Genomic DNA, 24,298 nt, shown 5'->3' with positions numbered 1-24,298 from the left:
ACTGAACTGCTCAGAGATAGCGGCCAGGCCCAGAGTTCAAGCCCCATGACCCACAAAAATAAATAAATAAATAAATAAATAAATAGGCAGGATGAGCAATGGTGGCGCGTGTCCTGTGTCATCAACTGTTTATTTGGGTCCCAATCATATGTTAAAATCTAAACAGCATATAGTGTTATGGGATAAATCCTTGAGAAGTAACTAAATTTCTTTTTTTCTTCCTCCCTCTGTTCCCCTCTCCTACCTCCCATCTCTCTCTCTCTCTCTCTCTCTCTCTCTCTCTCTCTCTCTCTCTCTCTCTCTCTCTCTCTCTCTCTCTTTCTCTCTTTCCCTCCCTCCCTCCCTCCCTCTGTCTCTCCCTCTCCCTCTCCCTCTCCCTCCCCTCTCCCTCTCCCTCTCCTTTTTCCTCTCCCCCCCTCTTCATCTCTCCATTGCCTTTCTTCCTGAAACAAAGTCTCACTGGGCCAGGATCTCCCTGAACTTGGTATTATTCTGCCTTAACCACAGACATGTACTAGTACAAGTTTAAATGAGATCTTGAGCATTGAATACCTTGATGAGACAAAGCAGTGCTTCAAAGTGTTTGATCAGGAAAGACACAGAGAGAAGGCTGATAGACTGTCTGAGGGTCAAGAAGAATTCCAATTCTTTGGAACTGAGAAACAATGAAGTGTTGTTTAAGCTGCTTGATATATAGTAGAATAATAATAGAATATTATGGTATAGTTCTAGAAGTTGATAGCTGGCTTTGGGGGGATTCCAAGAATTCAAGTGAGAAGAGAGTGTTCCTTTCTGCCAGACTCCTTTGGATTAAAGGCAGTTCTACTCCATATGACTGAGAAATATTATGATTATGACTCCCATCATACTTGTCTTATCAGTCGTGTTTATCAATAAAATGGAACCTTGGTGAGACTTTGGGGTACCATGTGTCTGTGAGTAGAGGAATGATAATGGCATTTTTGTGGTATAAAGGTTGTGACTCCACTCCTGCTACCTAGACATCAAGTTCTCCATTTTGTGCAAATGCTTGGAATTATCCACCAGAGTCAGGGAATGCAGAAGCCAAAATCAGAAAAGGAAAAGCACTCGGTAGATTTGTTTTTACTGAATTCAGAAGAGGTGTGACCAGGCAGTATGAAGCAAAACCTCTATCTGTATAAGACAAACTTGTGCTTTATTTTCACACTGTTGCTCACAAATTCTAGACAATCCAATCTCTATTTTTCTGGCACACAGTCTTTGTCTCTTGTACTCTAAGAAGAATCAAGACAACCCTTTTCTGTAGTTTTAATGGATGCACACTGAAACTGGCTCCTCTGATTAGGAAATATAGTGGGATGAATTTCTTGACAAAGGAAGGGATTAGCCAGGATCAGAGCTAGTGAAATTTGAAGGAGTTAATTACATGTGATCATTTTATGGGGCCGTAATTCATGTAATACAATTTCATTTAAAACAGTGAGAGGACTCAGAGAGAGAGAGAGCTTGGAAGATTAAATGGCAATGTTCTATATAGTCAGTTGAATCTGTAATATGTAACTTTCTAAGAAACTACATAAAATCTAATCAGTCCATGTCACCTACCTTTATTTAACTTTGAAATGCATCGTAATGCCTGCCAACCAGTTTTCAAAAGGAAAGTATTGCATTTTGGAATGCTCGTGTATATTTCAAATGCATAGAATTTAATTGCCAAAGAAGTATTTATCCAGTAGAATTCATTTTCACATGCAACTGACCATGCCATGATTATTCATGATAGATCCACATTTTGGGAAAGGCCTGTCTTTATCTCCCCCAATTTTCCTTTATCTTACATTTCCAAATCAACTCAGGTAGTGAGCACCTTTTTGCTGAATGGAAAACACAACATATGTAAAATAAGAATAGAATGATTGATGCTAATGAAAAGAAAAAAAAATCCACTAGGCTTCAGCATACCCTTCCTTTACAAATTTAACTGCCACAATTTTGGAAATTATGCATGTCCTTAGGGAAAAATCTAAGGCGTAGCAGTGAATTGGAACAAGCCTGAGATGATGTCTTTTGTGTACTGTAACACTTCAAAATCATTGCCTCCTGAAGAAAAAAAAATCACAGAGACTTTTAATATTCATAAAGATTAGAAACAGGTGTTTGAACAGAACTCTAGCTACCTCTGACAGGAGCACAATGGATCATCTGAAAGGGTCTTCATTTCCACCGTCACTCTCTGGCAGCACTGAGAACATCAAAATAGTTATACTCCTGAGCTTTCAGTACCTGTTTCAAAGGATTATCCTTGACATTTTTAATTTTTTTCCAGTCGTTAAACTCTGTCCTCCCCTTTTCAAATGGTATGATTCTGTTAGCAAATCAAAGCAGGCAGAAGAACACATTAGTGCTCATTCCTTATGGACTCTAGGCTGACCTCATTGCTTTTTATGTCTACCAGTAGACCACACAAACTGTTTTTAGCCTGTCATTTATCCTAGAAAGACAGAGTGTTCACCTGCCTTAGAATAACACAATTCAGCCAGTTAGGGGTGAGTAAAGCATTGTGGCTTAGATGTGAAAGTGGTTCCACATAGACAGTTTGGGATGCTTCTCTTTCTCTGCCTCAGTTTCCTTCTCTCTTTGCGTAAAAGTAAAGCTGTCCTCAAGCCAAGAAGAATGCTCTGTGCTTTGGCAAGAGAGCGTATTCAAACCCTCACATCCTATCATTTGTGATGGCCAATACATAGCTCAAGGCACTGAATCATGCTTCCATTGTGTATATAATGTATACATATATGTCACTTTGAGAAATGACATGAAGATACTGCAGGGTGACGTTTCATTCTGAGGCATCCTAGATATCTCAGCCTCAGTTTCCTTATTAGTTTAAGTAAAGATTTGCATGCTTTCTCAAAGGTTCTATCCAGGGTTAAATGCCCGTCACCTAATGTATCACTCAACTCATTCATATCCGTAAGGAAGAAGAAAATAAGGACTGGAATAAGAAAATGCAAGCTTCAATTGCTGGGCAGTTCTGTAAACACATCTCTTGAGTTAAGGAATGAGGTCATTCATGGAAGTCAGATTCATTTCTATGAGTGACAAGAGAATAAGAGGTAACCTTTAGGGTGTTAAAATTGCTGAAAGGATTTAAGTCAAAGCAGTGTATTCATGTGATTTTTTTGTTTGTATGGAGTTCCACCTTTTTGCCAAAAAGACAGAAATGCAGAATGGAGTTGTTGGAACAGCAGTTGGTTCTGAAATGATTACGATCACACTTGTAGAAAAATTTATAAGTGAAAAATTTTAAGGCCATTGGCAATGAAATTTACTTTCACATAAAAGAATTTCTTCCAGTATGACAGGGACACTCATGTCTCTGTGCTTGTCTCCTCTTTGACATTTCAATGGCTTCTAAATTGAGCTGAATGATTTGGGATGGGGTGGGGAGAGGAGAAGGACATGCCTAAAGTACATTAATTACTTTCTTCTTTTACTTAACATTTAAATTGGAGATGAAGTAATTGAAAAAATTTAAAAATCATTATTATTGTAGATGTGATAAATAAAGAGGTTACAATACATGAGTCAGTAAGGAATAGATTTCCTTTCATACAGTGTCCCTCCTTCCCTCACTCCCAGTTCCTCTCCACCCACAAGTCGTATAGTTCACTTTCTTTTGTCTTTTTGTTGTTGTTGTTGTTTGTTTGTTTTTTATTTTGTTGGTCATGGGCCTTGAACTCTTGGTCGGGGCACTGTCCCTTATCTCTTCAGCTCAAGGCTACCACCCTACCCTTATTTTCATAGAAAAAATTTAGCCTCATTTCTCTAGACTTTTTTTGTTGTTGTATATGGTCAATGGGAAAAAAAGATGTTTCTTACCATTTTTGTGTTGCATTTTTAAATCACCATAAATATCATCATCCCCCAAAAAGACATATAAAGTAAGAGTGCAAATACAACTTGCAGTAGCCTTTCCACAAGACCTAGTCGTCACAGAATAATTTCCATAGAGCTACCAATATCCCCATGAGCACTTGAGGCTTAAAAGAAGAACAGAGAAACACAGAAATGGCAGAAAGACAAAGGTATAGGTGTATAAATTATTTTGACTCTAAATCCCCAAAGTCGAAGCCTGCTCACATCACCAGCCTGTTACTTAGAAACTAGCACCTCAGGACAGGAGGATATTGAAGTACTATTGAATCCACTTTCCTCAGCTCCCACCTGTGAATTACTGCTGGCAGCAGGAGTTTTATGATACTATTGTAAAAGTAATGTTCCTCTTAAATGGCCATTTACAAAGTTGCTGATGAAATGTACTGCAAATATATTCATTTCAGGGTGGTTAGGAAAATTAACAGCAGCACACTTTCCATATTGTCATATATGCTAACATGCAGAAGGAGTCGGAAACAGCTTTTTATTGGAAAGGTATTTAAATGTGACATGCAGCCTGTTAGTCATGGGGATGGAACAGGAGGTTGACAAGGCCAAAGCTTGAGGGAAATCACCTGATACTGTTCTTTTAAAAGCAGTCCTACCAACAATATCCCAAGCCTTGTACCATTTCCCTTAGCCTCAAACTTTTTTTCATTGTGCTGCAGGTCTAATCTTCTATTCTATCAAGTTGGTCCCTACCCCTGCTTTTCAGCCTGCTTCCTAACAATAGAGGGTAGTTGGGCCCCATTAGACCTCAGATTATACTTTGAAGAAATCTCTTGTCCAGCCAGAGCCACTGAAACAATCACACAAAAGAAGGAACCAAAGAGAGAAGTGAATGTATATAAGAAACCCGTGTCTCATTAAATTTACCCTAGCTTATCCTAGACAAAGACCTGGGTTTAGTTGTATGACCTCTGGGATGCCTTTTATATTAACAGACATTTGTAGAGAATGTTACATTTAAAAAGGCATTCAGATTCCTTATTTCATCTGACCTTCACAAACCCCTCTGGGAAAATTATCCACCTTTTACAGATGAAAGACAAAAGCTAATGGAGATTAGGTGATCTGTTCAAAGTCATGCAACCAATGAATAGTAGAAGTAGAATGTGAATTCAGATCCTCTTGCTCCAATCCCAGCATGGACACCAGAACTTGATGGCTGGATCTAAAACCACAGGGATAAATGCATGAACCAGCAGAACACTTAAAACAAGCAACATTTGGCAAGTCAGTGTCAATGGGAAACTGTACTATCATGAAATAATTCTGCAGCAAGGATGTTGCTGAAGCTGTCTCCCGACGCAGAAGAAGAATGAAGTGATCAATTAGTAATGTCTGCCACAGGCATAAGAAATGGCTAATGGCAGCACACAAATTTGTTCTTACTAGGCTAAAGAATCTTTCACTTTATAAAACATAATTGAGTTTTATAATGAGAAGCCACATAGGCCAATAAATTTGCAAGTATCTGCTAAACGCTCATATGTGCTGTATTAAGTACTACAGATGAACACCCACAAGTTTAAACAAAAGTCTTTGCCTATGTGACTTACAATCCAATCTGGAAAATAAATATACAACAAGCCCTTTAGATTTTCATACTGATTGTCAACACTATAAAGACTCCCGAACAACAAATTACACAATAAAAGGGGTTCATTTTTATGAAATATGTGACATCTTCTGAAAGAAATAATAAAGGATCAAATATAGGTGTAGAGAAAGCTTTGACAGAATCCCTGTGTTGTTTGTGTGATATATTTTCTTACATTGTATGTGTGTCTGTATGGAGAGTGTGTGTGTGTGTGTGTGTGTGTGTGTGTGTGTGTGTGTGTGTGTGTGTGTGTGTTGTTTGGGAGCTTTTCTTGTTCAAGACCTACAGTCTACCACTTGAGCCACAATTTTACTATTGGGTTTTTGGTGGTTAATTAGAGATAAGAGTCACATGGACTTTCCTTCTGAGACTGCCTTGGGAAGCAAGAGCCTCAGAGCTCAGCCTCTTTAGTACTATGATTACAGGCGTGAGCCACCAATATCTTTCCTTACATTTATTTGTGCCATAAGGATGCATTTGACAACAGAGCCTAAAAGCAGCAAAACATATTTTGAAGCACTACCGAACTTGCTTATCTACACATATGCTCCCAGGCATATCATTAACAGTATCTTTGCTCTACAATGTGGGTTTATATTAAGAAATAAATAATCAAAGCTTTTTTGTTCCTAATAGGAGTTAAGAAATTAACCTGCAAAGTAGACTACTAGCTTCCTGAAGGAGAACTGATTGTGACTCTCCTGTTAGTAAAATGCTAGAAAGATTGGGTCTGCTTTCAAAGAAATCTGGGAATGAGGACTTCGGCTATGGTGAAGGGATTACAGATGGAATGGCATTGCCCATGACTTGATAATGGGTGAGGCTGGAAAACTTACCACACTATTTTCGCACCTTCATGTGTATTTTTAAGTATTCTTCAAGAATTTCCATTCAAAGTGCTTTTAAATACCTCTTAAAAGAGTGAGAATGATTTAAAGTTTCAGACATAGGACCATAGAATGAAAACAGGAATACACTCAAAGGCCAGATAAGAAAATGAGAAGAGCAGTCCAGAACTTATGCAGATGAGAACAAAGAGAAAAATCAGTGTTATGCATTGTTACCACCCCACTTCTCTCCCTCCCCCATAACCCCCTCCCCTGCCCCTACTGTCACCAATTGTCTCTTGGGTGTAAATTTATCATTGATTTGGTGTAGCAGGCTTCTTGGACGCTGTAATTTCTCATCTGTTTCACACTGCAAACCCATCGGCTACACCTGCATCCAGGTCTGCATGACAGCTGTGAGACATTAATCTCAGGAACACTCCCCCATGGCTGGCCTGGCTGATGCCTGCTGTCTAGTTCGTTCCCCAGCAGGTTCCTGGCTCCTCTCCTCATGATCTCCTGGCACCATAACAACTGTAGAACTCTTGTCACTCTTGAGATGGGGTGTCTGTGCTGCACTTTGGTTAGCCTTCAGCATTCAGGGTTTATTTCCTCTCACTTTTCCCTGAATTGAAGAGGGATTTGTCATTCAGGTGTCTAGACCCAAGGCCATTCTGTGACTTCAGTATAAGAAACCTTGGTTTGACACAGGAATGCCCATCACATTTTTTTAGTCAATATATCCTTCAGAACATATTAATTATGACATTTAGTGATAAGATTGTTCTATAACTAGGTCAGACCCCCAAAGCCTAATTCTTGCTTCTGGTTATGACTGGTTTTCTTGGCCTTGTCTTCATGCTTATCTTGCTGTGTTTAAGCAATAAAGAAACATTTTATCATGTTCCACCTGCTAATTAACACCTCAGTAAATTAGTAGGAAGGTATAATTTCAGGTGCTGAGATTTCCATGCTGAAATGGAGAGTAAAAATAAGTTAGAAGTTACAGGAGTTTACTTATACCGACCTTTCCATATAGACAGTCAGGCATCTTCATGTATAAATTATAAATTATATATAATGTATATATTCTTTATTTATTTACCATTAATAATGCTATGCCTGATATTTATCACAGAAATAGTATGTATGGTTAGGAGAAAACTGAATTTAAACAAGTCAAAAACTCCCCTCAAAAAAAATCACATGGATGAGATTAAAATGCAAAGATAATAGAGAAAGTGTAAGTGGAAAGGAATGAGAAGGAAAGAGCAATTTTATTTGGTAGAAATAGAACTCAAGGATTTGATAGGCTCTCTGGTCAGCTTAAAACTATCATTCCCAGTAGAAGACAATTAGGGTCTTCGGGGAGGGGGATAACTGAGGAAGGTACATCTGAATAAAAAGAATCAAGGAATCAAGGAAAAGAGTTGACTCAATTGAGATTAGCATTGGGAATAATAGGAAAGCCAACAAAGCCAAGGGAATTCAGCAACTAGTTCTCCATAAGCTGGGAACATTCTGTTCTGTCAGTCTGTAGAGATGTGGAAAGATTCTGTCTGTGACATTTTGCCTTGTGTCTGTATTCACTGTTCATAACATGTATAATCTCTGACACTTACAGGAAATTCTTTTCTTATGCTCACTAAATGAGAAGGGTTAGAAGAGATAAGAGGGGAGTTTGTGTTCCCAAAGCAATCCTTGGGGGAAAGAAGGATGCTATTTTAAATGATTGTGACTGACTCTCTCTAAATTTCATGTTGTGCTCTGTACTCCAGTTGGTTCTCTACAACTGAGGCAGTCTAAAGCAATGCCCACATACACCAGCATTCTGTAATGATACTGCATTTATCTTAAGGGTCTCCCCCACCCACCGCCAATAAGAAGCAAAACTACCATGATGTCAAAGTAATATTTGGTGAATCTATGAGTTGAGAAAATAACAGACTAAAGGTGCTTTTTTTTTCTTTATAAGATGTTTGTGAGACTCTGTGTTCCCAGCATGAATCTTTGCTCTTGCTACAAAGTGCTGAGTGGGTATATTTTCGATCAGAGAAAACTTCTCTTACATATCAACAGAGACACGGGAGTCTTATTAGACTCTGTTTGTCATTTTCACAGTCTAACTTTCATGACAAAAGGAACTCCAGGTTATATTAGGACTGAAATGATCACAAGTTGGGATCTTCGTTTCTATAGACTGTGTTCAGTCAACAAACGTCATCAATCTTTCCTTCCTGTTTGGTGGCAATGAATGATGGAACATCTTGTCCGCTTTTGATTTTTTTTTCCAATTAGATTGATGAATGTGCATTCCTTGAATTTTAAAGGTCATTAATTTTCACATTAGTCTCTTAGGTTGGTGGCTCACAGATTGATATATTGATGGTTTGGTCTTTCATTGATTCTTTATCATCTTTAGCATGTTGACACATTTCCTGCCCCGACCACCATGTGAAGAATGAAAGATGTGAATATTTACCGAACAATAAAGAACCTAGCTTTGGTCCCTGTGAGAGAATTTTAGCATTCCTGGATGAAAAAAAAAAAAACTACAAAGTTCCTTTAGTCTTGTACTTAAAATGACTTTGACAAGTGTTTGCTACTCTATCTGAGCTCTAGTTAATATCCACAGTAAGTAACAATGAGAACCTATGACCTCCTATTTCTATTGATGCTGCAGAGTAATTAAAGACTTCTTACAGTTATTTTTAAAATACCATATTAAAGAAATAAGTTTCTCTACTCATCAGGGTTGATATTCTTGCTACACCATTGATGTATCATCCCACGTTGAATTAACATATGAGTGTAAGGATAAACATCTTACAAATTGATACTGCAGAGATAACCCTACATTCTACAGCCTCTGCAGCCACAGTCGTGGGCTTGAGCTCAGGGCCTGAGCACTGTCCTTGGACTTTCTCAAGGTTAGAACTCTACCACTTAAGCCTCAGCACCATTTCTGGCTTTTTTTCTATGCATGTGGAATCGAACCCGGGTCTTCGTGCATGCTAGACAAGCATTCTACCACTAGGCCAAACTCCTGGCCAGGAGCATTCTTATTATAATGGAATCAATAAAAAAAAAAAATTTAAGCCAACATTGGTGGCTCACATCTGTAATCCTAGCTACTCAGGAGGCTGAGAACTGAGGATCATGGTTGGAAGCCAGCTCAAGCAGTAACTTAACCCCAATATGCTACTCAGAAAAAGCAGAAGTGGCACTGTGGCTCAGGTAGCAGAATGCGAGCCTAGAGCACCAAAAAGCTTAGGGATATCTCCCATGCCCTGAGCTCAAGTCCCAAGTCCGATGGGGGAAAAAAAAAGTTTAATTGCCAAAAGTCATTGCTACTATTGACCACTTTGGAATAATTAGAAATACCTAAAAATATAAGCTGAATTTTAAAACTTCTAAGTCAACTAATAGCTTATTGAAGCAAGAAAAAAATTTAAAACACAGTTGAATTTTTGAAAAGGTTTTGTTTTGTTGTTACCAAAAACATACAAAGTCTCTACCTGATTTTGAAAATGTATATATACTGTAAAAAGAAAAATCTAGAGGTTCCAAACTCATCAGTAGTTTCTGAGTAGGCTGGGTGATTTAATTTGACCTCTCAGCAAACTTCTCATTTGCAAAAAGAGGTTAATTTAAATGATCATAAAGGCTCCTTAGGCTCTAAATCTTTATATATATTAAGAAATCATGTAAAACATCCAGAAATCAATTGAAACAAGGAAGTGTTATCCAAGGTGCCACCATATACTTTAATCAAGTTTTTGAAGAGCACACAAGATCTGTATGCTATTAAAAAAAAAAAAAAAAAAAAAAAAAAAGCTCTAGGGCTTCATGGAGCAGGGTAATAAATGTTACCAATCAAATCACCAATTACTTTATTAAGCTAATGTTAGAAGCCCAATCATGTCCAGGCTGGGATAGAAAAGGAATTTTTTTTATTATACAATTTTTTATTTAAAAAAAAAGTTTTCAAAGAATACATTTTCTCATTAGCAATCCCCATAGTGGGAAACCATTTTACTTACTTTTTTTATATTTTTATTGTAATTAATAAAAGGGTTACATGATATTTGCCAGATAGAAGGTGCATTAATTCACATACATTGATACCCTTTCACATGTCTTGGTACTTACTTTTGAGGATGAAATGTTTGGAATCTGAAATATTTTAGTACACCTACAAGGGAAACCTTGTTCCTAAATTTTAGTACATCTATTGAGGAAGCTCTGAGCTTCCCTTCTAGGATTTAGAAATCTGTGAGATAAAACACCTTCGAATTTTGATGTTTCCATAGGACATGTGACCATCAGTTCCAGCTGCAACAGAACTGAGAGACACTTCCAAAATTTAAATACCACCCAACTTTCTGCAAAGTCTTTATTCACAAACAAATAGGCTTTTAGCCTCTGTCCATTATTTCCAGGACAAAACCAAAAGTATAATCATGTATTCATAGCAGTAAAGCTAAATTTTTTAAATGAGATTGATAAGTTGATAAAAGAAAAAAAAAACTCAAAACAAAACTACAACAGAAACAACCATATATACTACAGACACCATGAGTTTTGTGAGCTGGGAGACAAAGCATTCATTCACCACAACACAAAACACAGTCTCAGTTTCTTAGATCAAATTCCTCTCAAATCCTTCCTCCACATCAAATTCTGAAAAATAACCATGTAATCAGGAGGTTTATACACCAATGTACTCATCTGTTATTTCTTTTTTACTGAAAGTTGAATGGCATGACAGAGCCGACAAAAGTGCATACAATCAACTCTGAATCGATGGAGAGGTCACAGCTTCCACAGTATGGCCACGGCCTTGCAGATGCCCACATCGTGATAGTTGAAATAGCAAAGCCCAGCAAAGGTTAAAGATGAGAAGAGCATGAGGGATGTCCTGGCAATTTTCGGCAATGTGTCCCCATGAACATAATCAGTAACAACTTATCCAAGGCCCCAGTAACTACGGAGTGTGAGGGCTGCAGCCAGAGTATAGTCTTTCGCAGAGCAAGGATTCAAATATGCAGCTGGAGGCAGACCTAAAAGGCCAACAGCAAAAACCCTCTCACCAGTCCAATGGAGAGATGCAGCTGTGGAACCAGCATATCGGCATGGTGACAGGTGAATTTGTTGTGTTCCACACCAGCCTGGGGTAGGTGAATCCTGGAGAAATGCTGACACAGAAGCAGGTCTAATCACTGGGGCTTGGAGGAACAGAGCTCGGCCTCCCCGGGCACCACAGAGGACACTCAGCCTTAACAGTGCCACCATCTTGCGTCTCAAGGAATTTTTTTTGTCAGTACAAAATGAAGTCGGGCCAAAAATTTACAAAGTACTGAAATAAAGAACTTACAATCAAAGAATATTACATCACTCTAAGCTTATTCTATGATCACGCGAGAAAATGTATGTATCTTTCATTTAAAGCAAAAAGAAAAAGAGATTTTTTTTAGCTCATTAAAAATGTTTAGCTTGAGCTGGATGCCTGTGGACCATGCCTATAATCCTAGCTACTCAGGAGGCTGAGATCAAACAATTGCAGTTGGAAGTCAGCTCAAGCAAGAAACGGTGAGACTTATCTCCAATAAACTACTCAAAAAAAAAGCTCAGGTAGCACTGTGTATCAAGTGTTAGAGTGCTTGCCTTTAGCAAAAAAGCTCAGGGACAGCACCCAATTCAACGCCAGATTGGACAATAAAGTCTTTGCTACTCTTTTTTTTTTTTTTTGCCAGTCCTGGGCTTGAGCTCAGGGCCTGAGCACTGTCCTTGGACTTTCTCAAGGCTAGAACTCTACCACTTGAGCCTCAGCACCACTTCCGGCCTTTTCTATATATGTGGTACCAAGGAATCAAACCCGGGTCTTCGTGCATGCTAGGCAAGCACTTTAACCACTAGGCCAAATTCCCGGCCTCTTTGCTACTCTTATCACCAATTAATTCTCAAAAAAGCCAGAAGTGGAGCTATGGCTCCCGTGGTAAATCCCTAGCCTTGAGCATAAAAAGCTCAAGGAGAGTTCCCAGACCCTGAATTCGAGTCCCAGGACCAGCACTAAAAGAAAAAAAAAAGAGAAAAGTTTACTTATGTTATATTATCCTTAAAGCTCATGAGCATCTCAATTCCAATTTGGAGAGTAAGTTCTAAAAATGACGTCTACTATATAACCAAGCCCAAGAAGTACCACCCCTGGAATAAAGGGAGATGAGGTTATAGAAGAGGACGGGAATGTGAAGGAGAAGCACCTGGGTTGGTTTCAGAAGTCCTGTGTAGGCTCCTCTCTGAATTCTCTCCTTTATTTTTTTTCTTCTCTCTTTTTCTATGGAAAAAGCCACCTCCTCTTTTCCAAGTATGTATTCAGCTACCCTGGGATCTCATTAGTCTTCATCACTTCAGCTCCAGCAAATGCAAAGGCCATGCTGCAACAGAGACAGAGCTGGATACTGAGCATCACTTTGTACTCAGAAGATTGAGAATAACCCAGATCAGACAGAAGCCCATCTAGACACGTAGTCGAGGCAAAGGAGGAAGGTCTCTGATTCTATAGCCTTGGTCTGTGGGTGGCAGTGCTCATATCACTTGATATGAGGAACTTGATAGAAATGCAGAATATCAGGTCTTACCTCAGAACTACTGTCTGAGTGCTTTTTATGAAGCTATAAACAGAATACCCAGAGAATGAGCTACTCATGGTGAGTGGAAATGGATTTGGTCTAGTTTTGGAGCCTAGTAAGTCCAATGCAAAGGTACCAACAGCTGGTGAAGGCCTTCTGGCTTCATCATCCCATGATGAAGATGAAACGATGACACAGGGAGAGGGGAGAGGAGAGATAAAGGGAGCCAAACCCACCATTTCATCAGGAACCCACTCTAGCAATAACTAACCCGCTCCAACACTAATCACCGATTTCATTAGCAAGGCCAGAGTCCTCATGACCTAATCCTGTATGTTTGTTTGTTTGTTTTTGGTTTTTTTGGTTTGCTTCTTGAGATAAGATCTCACTATTTAATAAAAGCTGACCTCAACTTGGTGATTCTCCAGCTTCAACCTCTCAAGTGCTAGTAGTACAGGCAGGCACTATAACATACTACTCACCTCTTAAAGGTTTAATCTCTCAATACTGGGGATTAAGTTTCTAACACATCCATTTTGAGAGACATAGTTGAACCACAGTCTTCTAATTCAGAACGAGAGACTGTGCTTGTGTAGAAATCTAAGAGATACAGGTCAGTAAAGACAGAGAACTAGATTGAGCACTTGTCAGATAGCTCCTGAAGTGGAGATTGCATTCTGGACCTCACACATAAAACTTGAAGTTTTTTTTTCTACCTCTAATGGAAATCAGTTGAAGTTAGTCCAGCCAGTCAGTTTAAAGAAGCAAGTACTGTAGAGAGTAGGCCATGTCTTGAAGATGCAAGTCCTTAACCAGCTGGGGGAATTCAGCTAGAGGAGATACCTCATGGCTCTGAAGATACACCAGAATCTGCAAAAAAAATAATGGTCTTGGGAATACTGAGTGACCTTGAAAGACACTGGGAATGTAGATATCTCTCCTGAACAGGATACATCCTAAAACCAGTGATTTAGAATGTCCTGTGTTATGAATATCCTCACCAAGAACCATTGGAGTCATGATGATAGACAAGAAAATAAAGAATTGTCTCAGCAAGGTAAAATTTACTTCTACAGAAGTAAATCAGCCAAAAATCTGGCAAGCAAGACATAGGGCAGGCAAGCCACCACGCCCCCTTCCCATTTATCACTAATGTGTCAGGCCCTGCCCCTTTGTTCAGACTGGTGGAGCTCAGATTCACAAATTGCTCGTGATTGGCTACTTTGAACAGAGTACAATGTATTTGTATAAGAGAACTTTAACAGTACACAAGGAATCTCAAAATATTACTTACACCTTCCCATAGTTCTTGAACATTCTGAAGTGAGTCTTAATTCCATCTTGAAAAGAAACTAGTTTAAAACAAAACCTTACATTTCAAACATCCTTCCTTATCTCAAAGCAGTTCCCCTTTTTCTTAACAGGAGGCAAGCCACCAGACCAAAGCAGGAACTTTGAAGCCACACACTGATCAACTATCAGGAAACTATCCACAGCAGGGAGGCTAGGCTGGCAGGGTCTCCTAGTCTTGCTAATTTTGACTGTGTACCTAGGTCAATGTCATTCCCAACTTACAAAGGGACCAGGCTACTCCTTTTGTCCGGTCTTTGTCATCACCCTCCTTCAAGGTTCAGCTCACAAGCTGTATATCCCAAGACACATCTTTCCTAGAGACATTAAACTCCCAGGTCCCTAGAGTGAATTCCACATGATTAACTTGAAAGATCTTAATTAGACTCTATGGACTGGGCAGGTTTCTGCCTGGGCTGTACAGGCCCTGTGCCCACCTCCTGAAAGCCCTCCAGTGACAGAGATCTTGATGACTTGACAGGAGTCCATTACAGGTGACTGAGCTAGAATTGTTCAGAAAGAAAGTTCTTCCTAGTATTGAGCACCGTTCCTTTCTTTGTGTCAATCACACTCTGAAAAGCACAAGGATGGCATAGGGATATGCCTTTCATCTGTTTCTCTTTCACAAATTCTGTTGAGTCTGCAAGTTAAAAGTGTTTTAGCCTTTCTTTTCTGATCTGAAAGAACTCGAGAATTCTCCTGGCTACAAAAGCTCATTTAAACAAGCCTTCTTTTTGACATGGAGCTACCCTGAGAGTTCAGGTAGGCCCCTAACTGGCACGTTCCCTTTTTAGTTCAAATACAGTTAGATTAGTTTATGGTTTTACAGGTCTGCTCTCACCCTAGTCTGTAGAGAATTTGGAGCAGGAATACCAGGTAGGCCAAATGACAAAAATCAATATATAATGTAAAAGATCAGATGTATGCAAAAGACAATTTAGAGACAAAACTTTCCTGGGCCAAAAGCAAGGAAACAAGAAGGCCTAATGGATGACGTTTACATCTGTGAAGAACAGCAGGTGTGAGTCCCTAAGATCTTCCTGAGAGAGTCTCCTGTTATTTTTTTATTACCATCCTAACAATCCCAAGCATTAGACAATAATGCCCATGCCCTGCCCCCATTGCACTCCTAATAATCATCCCTCTACTTTTATTTCTATATTAATTGGCCTATTCTACATGTCTCAGAGAGCTAAGGTCATACCACAATGATGTTCCATTGTCTGGCTTATTTCTTTTAGGGAAACATTCTCAAGGTTTTTCCATGCTGTATCATCGGTCAGAATTTCAGCCCTTTTTATGGTGGAATAATATTCTCACTGGAATGTTTTTATCATCTATATATCTCTGAAAGAGCATTTGGTCAGAGTCTACCTTATGGCTATTATTAATAAATAATATTGTGTTATATATTGTCATGCAGTTTCTATCTTAATGTCTCTGTTCTCAGTGTTATCTATTTATTATTATTATTATTATTATTATTATTATTATTACTGCTACTACTACTACTGGGGATTGAAATCAGGACCTCCATTTGAATCATGCCTTCAGCCCTTTATGCTTTTGTCCAAGCTGCCTCACTAACGTCGTCCGATCTCCATCTCCCAAGTAGGCAGGATTCCAGGCATGAACCACCGTGCCTACCTTCTTAGCGCTCTCTTTAACCTCACTGAACCTTGGGGAAAGGAGGCATTATTAACCCATTACAGCTGTTATGTTGCTGATATAACACCTATAGAGAATTGGATTTAGGGCATATTATGTGAGTGTTTCAAAAGCAATGTCTTTAGTCTTGTTTTGTTGTTTATCCTCATAACAAAACAAATGGTGCTGGCAGAACCAGCTATACACATGCAGAAAACTGAAGTTAGATCTTTATGTATCATCCTGTACCAGAATCGATTCCAAAGGTAGCAAAGACCTCCATGTATGGCCAGATACCATGAAACTATTACAGGAAGAGACGGGAAACGCTCGGACTCCTAGACATTGGTCAAAACTTTCTAAGATTCACAATCACAGCAAATCAAAGAAAGACTAGCTAAATGGGATTGCATCAAACTGAAGAGTTTCTACATGGCAAAGAACATAGCTAGCAAGATAAATAAAAAGACTACAGAATGGGAGAAGGTTTTTACCAGCTATGCATCAGATAAGAGCTCAAAAAAAATTAAACCTCCCCAAAAGAAACCCTCAAAGAAATGACAATACAATTCATAAATGGCCAATAGACACATGAAGAAATGTTTGACATCTTTGACCATAAAAGTAATGGAAATCCAGACAACACTGAGATTCCATCTCACCTCAGTTAGAATTACCATTATTAAGAAAGCTAACAATAGCAGGGATGAAGGCAGGGATGTAGCCAAAAGGGAATAATTCTACACTGTTGGTGGGAGTGTAAACTTGTTCCATCACTTTGAAAAGAAGCATGGAGGCTCCTCAAAAGACTAACATAGAGCTTTCCTATGATGCAGCAATCCCACTCCTGGGCATTTATCCAATAGAACACAAATAAGGACATGCTAAAGTTACCAGCATAACCATGTTCATTATACCATGGTTTACCATAACCAAGATAGGGAATCAATCCAGAGCCCTCTCAGCAGACAAATGGTTCAAAAGAATGTGGTATATATACACAATGGAATTCTATGCTTCCATGAAAAAGAAGGATATTGTATTATTTGCAAGGAAATGGGAAATTTTGGAAAAAGTTATATCAAGCAAAGTAAACCAGACCCAAGGAAACATAAGTTGCATGGCTACTCTCATTTGGTATAACCTAAATGTGCCTATAAATCTATAAGTAAGCATACTGGATGGTAAAAGACAAAAAAATACACTTGGATGTGATAATTATACAGGACATTCACACAGTGAGACGAAAGGAAGATATTCTTAGGAGAGGATCACAAAGTTTCAATAGCTATACATGTATGAGTATATAAAATAGTGTTTATCAAAATGAATTCCAAGAAGTAGAAAAATAAATAAAATTGCCATGCTCATTCCTGTCAATTTTTAAACATGTGACCACTGGAAGAACAGGTAAAGGGGAAATGGAGATAAATTTTACCAACTGCCAATTATAAGCCATGTTTTACACATGGTCCTTTTTGTATGATGTCTCATCTAATCCTCTTAGCATTCCATTTTATAGATTTCTGAATCAGAAAGTAGCCTCATTTGTGATTAAGGAAAGCAGAGTAGTGGAATTTCAAAAGACATGGCCAAGATTTGGAAAGTTCAAGAAACATAGAAATGAATGTTTTTTTCCCATTAAATAAGGACTAAAAGAGGAATCACAGAATGGAAACATAAATTCCATTTGAGGATGTAAATATTTAAGATACTATCCATTAATTTAACACCTGCTATCCAATTCATTCTCTGTTGACTCTGACATTTAATTATTCTACAATGACCTTTACCCTTTAGCATATAATGGATTAAAAAGGAAGGCAACAGAAACAAAACTGATGTGTGCTTCTGCCTTTAATCAATTTGTCTTAGCTAGGCAAGTCAGACAAAAGCAGAGAAAATGGCTCTTTGCTTTCATTTATTGCAACAATGTCAAAATAATAAATAGCTTAATCACAACATTCTTTTAGACTTGGGACATTTCAGACAGTCCCTGCCCTTTGGGAATGGAGAATCGCCATTCAAGGTTTACTTTCAAGAGTTCTGGTTCTTAGCCTGAAAAGAATTTCCATTCTTTTGCTGATCTCTTTTTACTTGAATGAAGCCAATGTCCTAGGAAGTTGAACCTCATCTGAGAACAAACCTTGCAAGACAGCTCTGAAATTTATAGCCTGGCAGTGAGCTTTTAAAAATACATCAAGCAATCTAGAGTAGTAAGTTTTTTAAAAATATATTAATAAAAGACAGTAGAAGATGAAGAGACACAGACACACCGTGCTTGACAGCACCCAAGAACTTTGTCATTGGCAGAGAGTGTATGTGTCATTGTCACTGAAATTGTATCTGGACTACAGTTTTTCCCATGGCAACCTGCGGGCCATCCCCGAGCCCTCCTTCATTAGTCTCTGGGATCTACTGAGATGAAGACCTGGCAGAGACAGAGCTTATGTCAACAGCTGCCATGTCCCTAAGCTAGGGTACAGCATATGCAGCATCGTCTACTCCTTGCTAGTGAGACAAAAGACCTAATACCTGAAGCAAAAATAGGTTTTATTGCATTCTACATTTGGCTAATTTATTTGATAATGGGCTAAGAGGAAAACAATTGTAATATTTCCATTACTGAGTTGTTTCACTTACTAAAATTCTCCAACCTGTGTACAGTCCTATGATAAGAAGTGAATGAGTGAAGAGATAGATGACCAGGTGATGATACCAACCTGAACTTTCCTTTTTCTGTTGAGACTTGGTCTATGCATTCACTATTCCCACGAAGGCCTGGAGGCCTTTCACCTTTTCTTTTACTAGATATGTTAGGAAAGCTCAAGCGGATGGAAGGAGAGAAAGGAGACAGACACCTCAGCTGATCAGATCAGAGTTTAATCATTGCTGGAGAGGGGTGTCAGGTCACTTGGAACAGAGTCAGTGATAGAAGGAACATGGAAGCTGGGGGTCTGGGATTAAGTATAATCAAACAAGCAAATTAAATCTGGCAATTGGAGCAAAAGAGCCTGCCTGGGAAAATGCATACTTTTGGGCCAGGCCAGTAGATGAGGTTTTGAATTGCTCCAAGATGGGGAGTGAAAGAAGCAGAAGGTCGTCAAGTAGACCATAAAAATAGCCCTGGGTTACGAGAACAATGCAGATGGGAAGCGATATATGATAGGTGATTTTTAGTTTCTAGTTTCAAAGAGCTCAGTCTAGCAAGAAGAGATTAGAAACAGAACGCATGAATCCTATGTACAATTCAAGTAGAGGGGCAAGTTAGTAGAGGAGCCTAGACAAAGGCACTCAGAGATAAGGACTCCAAAATCCTCCGTAAACTTTAAAATAATTATTTAAAGTCAATGCAGCATTTGGCAACACATTACTTGAGCAAGCATCATAACTTTCCACCTGAGCATGAAGGAGAATCCTTTGCTGAGAAACCTAGGTTGAGCCATGAATTAGGGAAGGAGGTAAAAACAAAAGGGAAAAACAGAAATAACACATGTACATAAAGTGTGGAGGGAGAAGAGAAACAGAACAAGAAGGGAAACTGAGGATGAGTGGTGGAAGCAACTTGTGAGATGATTAAGGCTTGCTAAATTTGTGTTTGGCAAATATTAACTGTCTATGAATGTATGCCATCAATATAAATAATGTATATTGTATACCATCATTATAAATAATTATATTCTGTTGTTTTATTGGCACTATTCCCAAGGATGCTGAAAAGAGTTATCAACTGAGTTAGAAGAAAAGATTTTAGGTAATAAATCACACAGACACACACACACACAGACACATACACACAGGCACAGACATACACATACACACGTTGCTAATATCTTCAGTATTTAAAATATTACCTTTCAATTCTGGCATTGTATTAGATAGAAGTGAAGGAATGTCATAATGAAGCCCATCCCATTGTGTTCTATAATCACTATACATTACTAAAAATAAATCCCTGTCTTCTACATAACATTAAAAACATCGAAACTCAATTTCCTTGGCCTAGATATATGTGTTAAGGAAGGGGGGATGATTTAGGAGAAATGTGGGAAAGGTTGATTATTCAGAAAATATTATTTTGTTGTGCTGAAACCAAGAATGCACTGTCTTCTAAGACATGAAGTTGGGCCTGTCAGTGTGGGAACAGTAGAATAATCTAAAGGCTAGTCTGCAAGTCTAGGGAGTGACGTTGGTAAACGTGTGCAGTCCAATCTAGATTTTGCGAAGCAGGACTTCTAGATCATAAATAGTGAAGAAAAGAAGTTGATATGTGTATGAGACACAGCTTTCTCTTAAGCACCCGGTTGGGTTTGTTCAATAACTATCCCGTAGCTTTCCTCAGAACTGTCTCACCCAATACAGTACCTGGTTGTAGGGTTCTGACCTGATCTAAGTGATGTTATATTCTTCCTGTTTGCATTCCTAGGTTATTGCTCCTTCATTTCTTGTTCCATCCTGAGGTCTCTCAAGGTAGCTGCTTTGCTGTGATGAGTGAAGCTATTTTGTTATGTTAAGTACTTTGTGGGGAAAGCACTCAGAGGACTCCTGTAGAAATAATATCACTCAAGGAACTTTCCTTTCCTTTCCACTGCTGTGCAGTGTGTTTTTCAAAATGAAGAGGCCACCCCTCCTATCCAGTCTATTTATGTGATGTATTCATAACTGGCCTGTTTCTTAAAGGCACCTGGAAAATAGGTGTCAAAGAAATAATGAAGGAAACAAAAAAATTAGATCAGGATGACGTTAAATGACCAATATTAATTAGAAAGGCCAAAGAGGTTGCGAAATTACAGCTCAAGATCTGAACTTCTGAATGACAATCAGGATGAGAAATAATTACAGGAAGTACCTTTCAACATTTCTGCCAGCTTGCTGTGGTGTCAATTCCAAATGGCGTTTTGTAGTGTGGAGAGGAACATAGTGGTAGGCAAATAGATTCTAACTACAGAATCCAGAGCGCTGTAGACTTTGGAATAAAAATTATTTTGCAAACTTACTAACTTAATATCACATGTAGAATTTAAAAGACAGTTTCATCTTTAGGAGGTATAATATACAATACATAGTCACTGTAGACATAGGATTCTTTTTCTACAGTACATCACTTTGCTCTTTCTTTAAAATTAATTCTTTTTCACTGTCTCTTGGTAATCCCTAAATTCACAGTAGTCTTTCTAAGGAAAAAAAAATCCATTCTCTGTTTTCAAGATACATGTCTGTATTGAAAAACAGTGGTATTATTGATTTCTAAATACCCAAAGGTGTGTTGAGGTTAATTTAAGTATTAGCAAAATCACTCTACATATGTCTTTAGAAACTAGGTGAGAATACTGAAGGAGTGGCCCTAGAATCGATTTTGGAGTGTTAACTTTATCATCAAGTAGTAGATTCCCTGATATATATTTTTTTCTCTTTCAAACCTAAGTGAGTCAACATTTTTTCCTTCCCTTTATCTTAAAAACTTAACAAGGGGGTTGGGACTCTAGCCTAGTGGTAGATGGCTTGCCTAGCATACATGAAGACATGGGTTCAATTCCTCAGTACCACACACATAGAAAAAGCTGGAAGTGGTGCTGTGGCTCAAGTGGTAAGAGTGCTAAGCTTGAGGAAAGCCCAAGGACAGTATTCAGGTCCTGAGTTCTGTCTACCCTAATAAGGTTCATAGAGACACTAAGAAGAAATTTTCCAGGAAAACATGAAGACGGTTAACATTAGATATTTTATTTGACCAAGAAAACAAAAGACTTATCCCTTGGAGAAGCACCTCTCAAATCATATGACTCTTCCCATAATAGTTTGATGAGTTCCAGAATCTTGACTATGCTTTCTCCTTTAGCTTTTGAACAAAGGTATTTTAAAATATTTGCTAATATTTAAAGACAAAAGATATAATAGCTAGCAGTGTGGATGGTGGAATCTTCAGTTCTAGGGTGGCCTGAGCCCCAGTTCAAGATACAGACTGCAGGAGTCCTGGAGTCTCAGGATTAAAGAGGAAGTTACAAATGGTGAACCCTCCAAGCCCATAGAAAGTGGGTGGTGATTGGTGGCTTCCTTCAATGATTAAACCACACATTTGCTTTTGAATCTGAAGAATGGCTTTAAGTGTCTACATCTAAATCTTTCATTATTGACTGCTGCAAAGGTCCAAGCTCCTTACGCACGATTATGTGCACAGTTGTTATTTAAAAATTGTGCTTTATTCACATTTCAGGGGTGGATTTTGAGCCTATGTCCTATTTCCCTGGGACAGTGATGTCTTTGATTCTCTCTCTGAAGTCTAGAATTTTTATGCCATTTTTGGAGGACTTTCAAAACAGTCTTCAGAATGGATCTAATAGCAAAGGCCAAAGGTTTAGCTACAGGGCATTAATCTCTTCTGCCTCTCCAGACTTTTCCTTCAGGTGTCTCTAGTTTGCCTCTGTGTGTCTGGGCTGCATTCTTAGCATTTTTCTTCCACTGTCACTCACAGCCCTTCCTCTGACACTCTACATCGCTGTCCATTTTTGCCCCTTCACTTAGGCCTGACCCATGGAATACTTTCTTTTGGGTTTGACTGATGGATTGTGCCCTTGTTCTCTGCGAACTCTCTCCTAATAGACATATGGTATCTAATAGAGTCTACTAGGTTTAGAAGCTAGAAAAGCCCATGAGATGTCTACAAATCCAAACAGTTAATTTTCCAGATGGGAACTGCTCAGTTCTATGTCACACACTAAGTTTGATAATAAAGTACTAGAACTTATATTGATTTTAAAAAATATAATTTAAACCCCTCACAATTGTATGAGAAAATAATGTCTTTTACTAATAAACATTTTCAGTGAATATATTTAGGAAGTGAAAGTATGGCTCAAGTGACAGAGTGCCAACCCTGAGAGGAAAAAGCTAAGCAAAACTACCAGGCCCTGTGAAACCAACACTAAATACAAATTAATAGTAATAAAAAAGAATGTCTAGTTACAGATCTTCTTTTAAAATGTAGAAATTAAATCAAATTCTGGATTTAGAAATATGTTTTCTTGGGCTGGAAGTGTGGCCTGGTGGTAAAGTGCTTGCGTAGCATGCACAAAGCCCTGGTTTTGATTCTTTGGTACCATACACACAGAAAAAGCCAGAAGTGGTACAGTACCACATACACAGAAAAAGCCGGAAGTGATGCTGTGGCCCAAGTAGTAGAGTGCTAGCCCCAGTATTGGCAAAAAAAAAAAAAAATCTGCATTTCTAGAAATATGTTTTCTTACCTTCATTTATGTCTCCATAATAAGAGTTCCCTATCAAAGGATAAGTTTGATCATTTTGTGCATACTAAAATAATGTGTATTTACTTACTATACATAGTTCTTAAATAATTACATCATTCTGGTAAATATTTATAAATGTGATTACCTTTCAGCCCTTCCCATTCTTACTTCTTCCACAACCATTTTCATCTTCTCAGTCTGGTGTATCCCCACAATTTAAAGTTCCTTTTTACTTGCAAGTCCTGGCAGATTCTGAAATACAAAGAGAACAGCCAGGAGACAAATGCAGATCCATACGTTGCAGCGAGAAGGCTGCTGGCTGAAGTTCCCAGGGATATTTGTTTGCTTGGTTCAACCTAATTGGAGGAACATGGCCAAAATAGTACATTTTTTTTTTTTGCCAGTCCTGGGCTTGAGCTCTGGGCCTGAGCACTGTCCTTGGACTTTCTCAAGGCTAGCACTCTACCACTTGAGCCTCAGCACCACTTCCGGCTTTTTGCTATGTATGTGGGGTACCAAGGAATCAAACCTGGGTCTTCGTACATGCTAGGCAAGCACTCTACCACTAGGCCAAACTCCTGGCCCCAATAGTACAATTTTCTTTCTTTTTCATTTTGTTCTTGAGACAGAATCTCTCTGTGTCTCCCATGAGGGCTTCAAACTCCTAATCCTACTGCTTTACTTAGTCCTATGAATGCTGGGATTAGAGTGTGTACCATTTCACCTATCCAAACTATGTTTTAGTGATCTGTAACATACTATTTACAACCTTGTGACTTTGGGCAACTTATTTTACCTCAGGGTCTCAGAAGTTCCCACTTTGCCATAGTGTTGAGAATAGAAAATGAATCTTCATGGCCTGAGATTATTAGAGCAATTTGGGGCCCTTGAAAACCCAGTCTGCATTCCTTCCTATTCTCTTTCCTCCCCCCCACTCCTTCTCTCTCCTGCTACTGGGAAAAATGAGCTTTCTCTAAGAGAATATTTTAAAGATAGATTTAAATAAGAGGTAAAACAGAAAATAACAAAATTTATCTTTGCCAGTTCATTGGGTGAATCTGAGATGAATGGAAAGGAAGA

The 24,298-nt window shown here is 38.6% G+C and overlaps 1 protein-coding gene and 1 pseudogene across 1 annotated transcript in view; one reads left to right on the top strand and one right to left on the bottom strand.

The window, feature by feature from the left end:
• Gpc6 (glypican 6) overlaps positions 1-24,298 on the top strand; it is an 859,561-nt gene that overhangs the window by 721,271 nt on the left and 113,992 nt on the right. The window lies entirely within an intron of this gene.
• On the bottom strand, positions 10,571-11,646 carry LOC150056767 (succinate dehydrogenase [ubiquinone] cytochrome b small subunit, mitochondrial pseudogene; annotated as a pseudogene).

The sequence above is a fragment of the Megascapheus bottae genome, chromosome 11, assembly GCF_031878675.1.
Source record: "Megascapheus bottae isolate mThoBot1 chromosome 11, mThoBot2.hap1, whole genome shotgun sequence".
In the NCBI taxonomy this organism is placed as follows: Eukaryota; Metazoa; Chordata; class Mammalia; order Rodentia; family Geomyidae; genus Megascapheus; species Megascapheus bottae.
The sequence above is the reverse complement of the archived record's forward strand: the minus strand, read 5'-3'. Positions and strand labels throughout refer to the sequence as shown.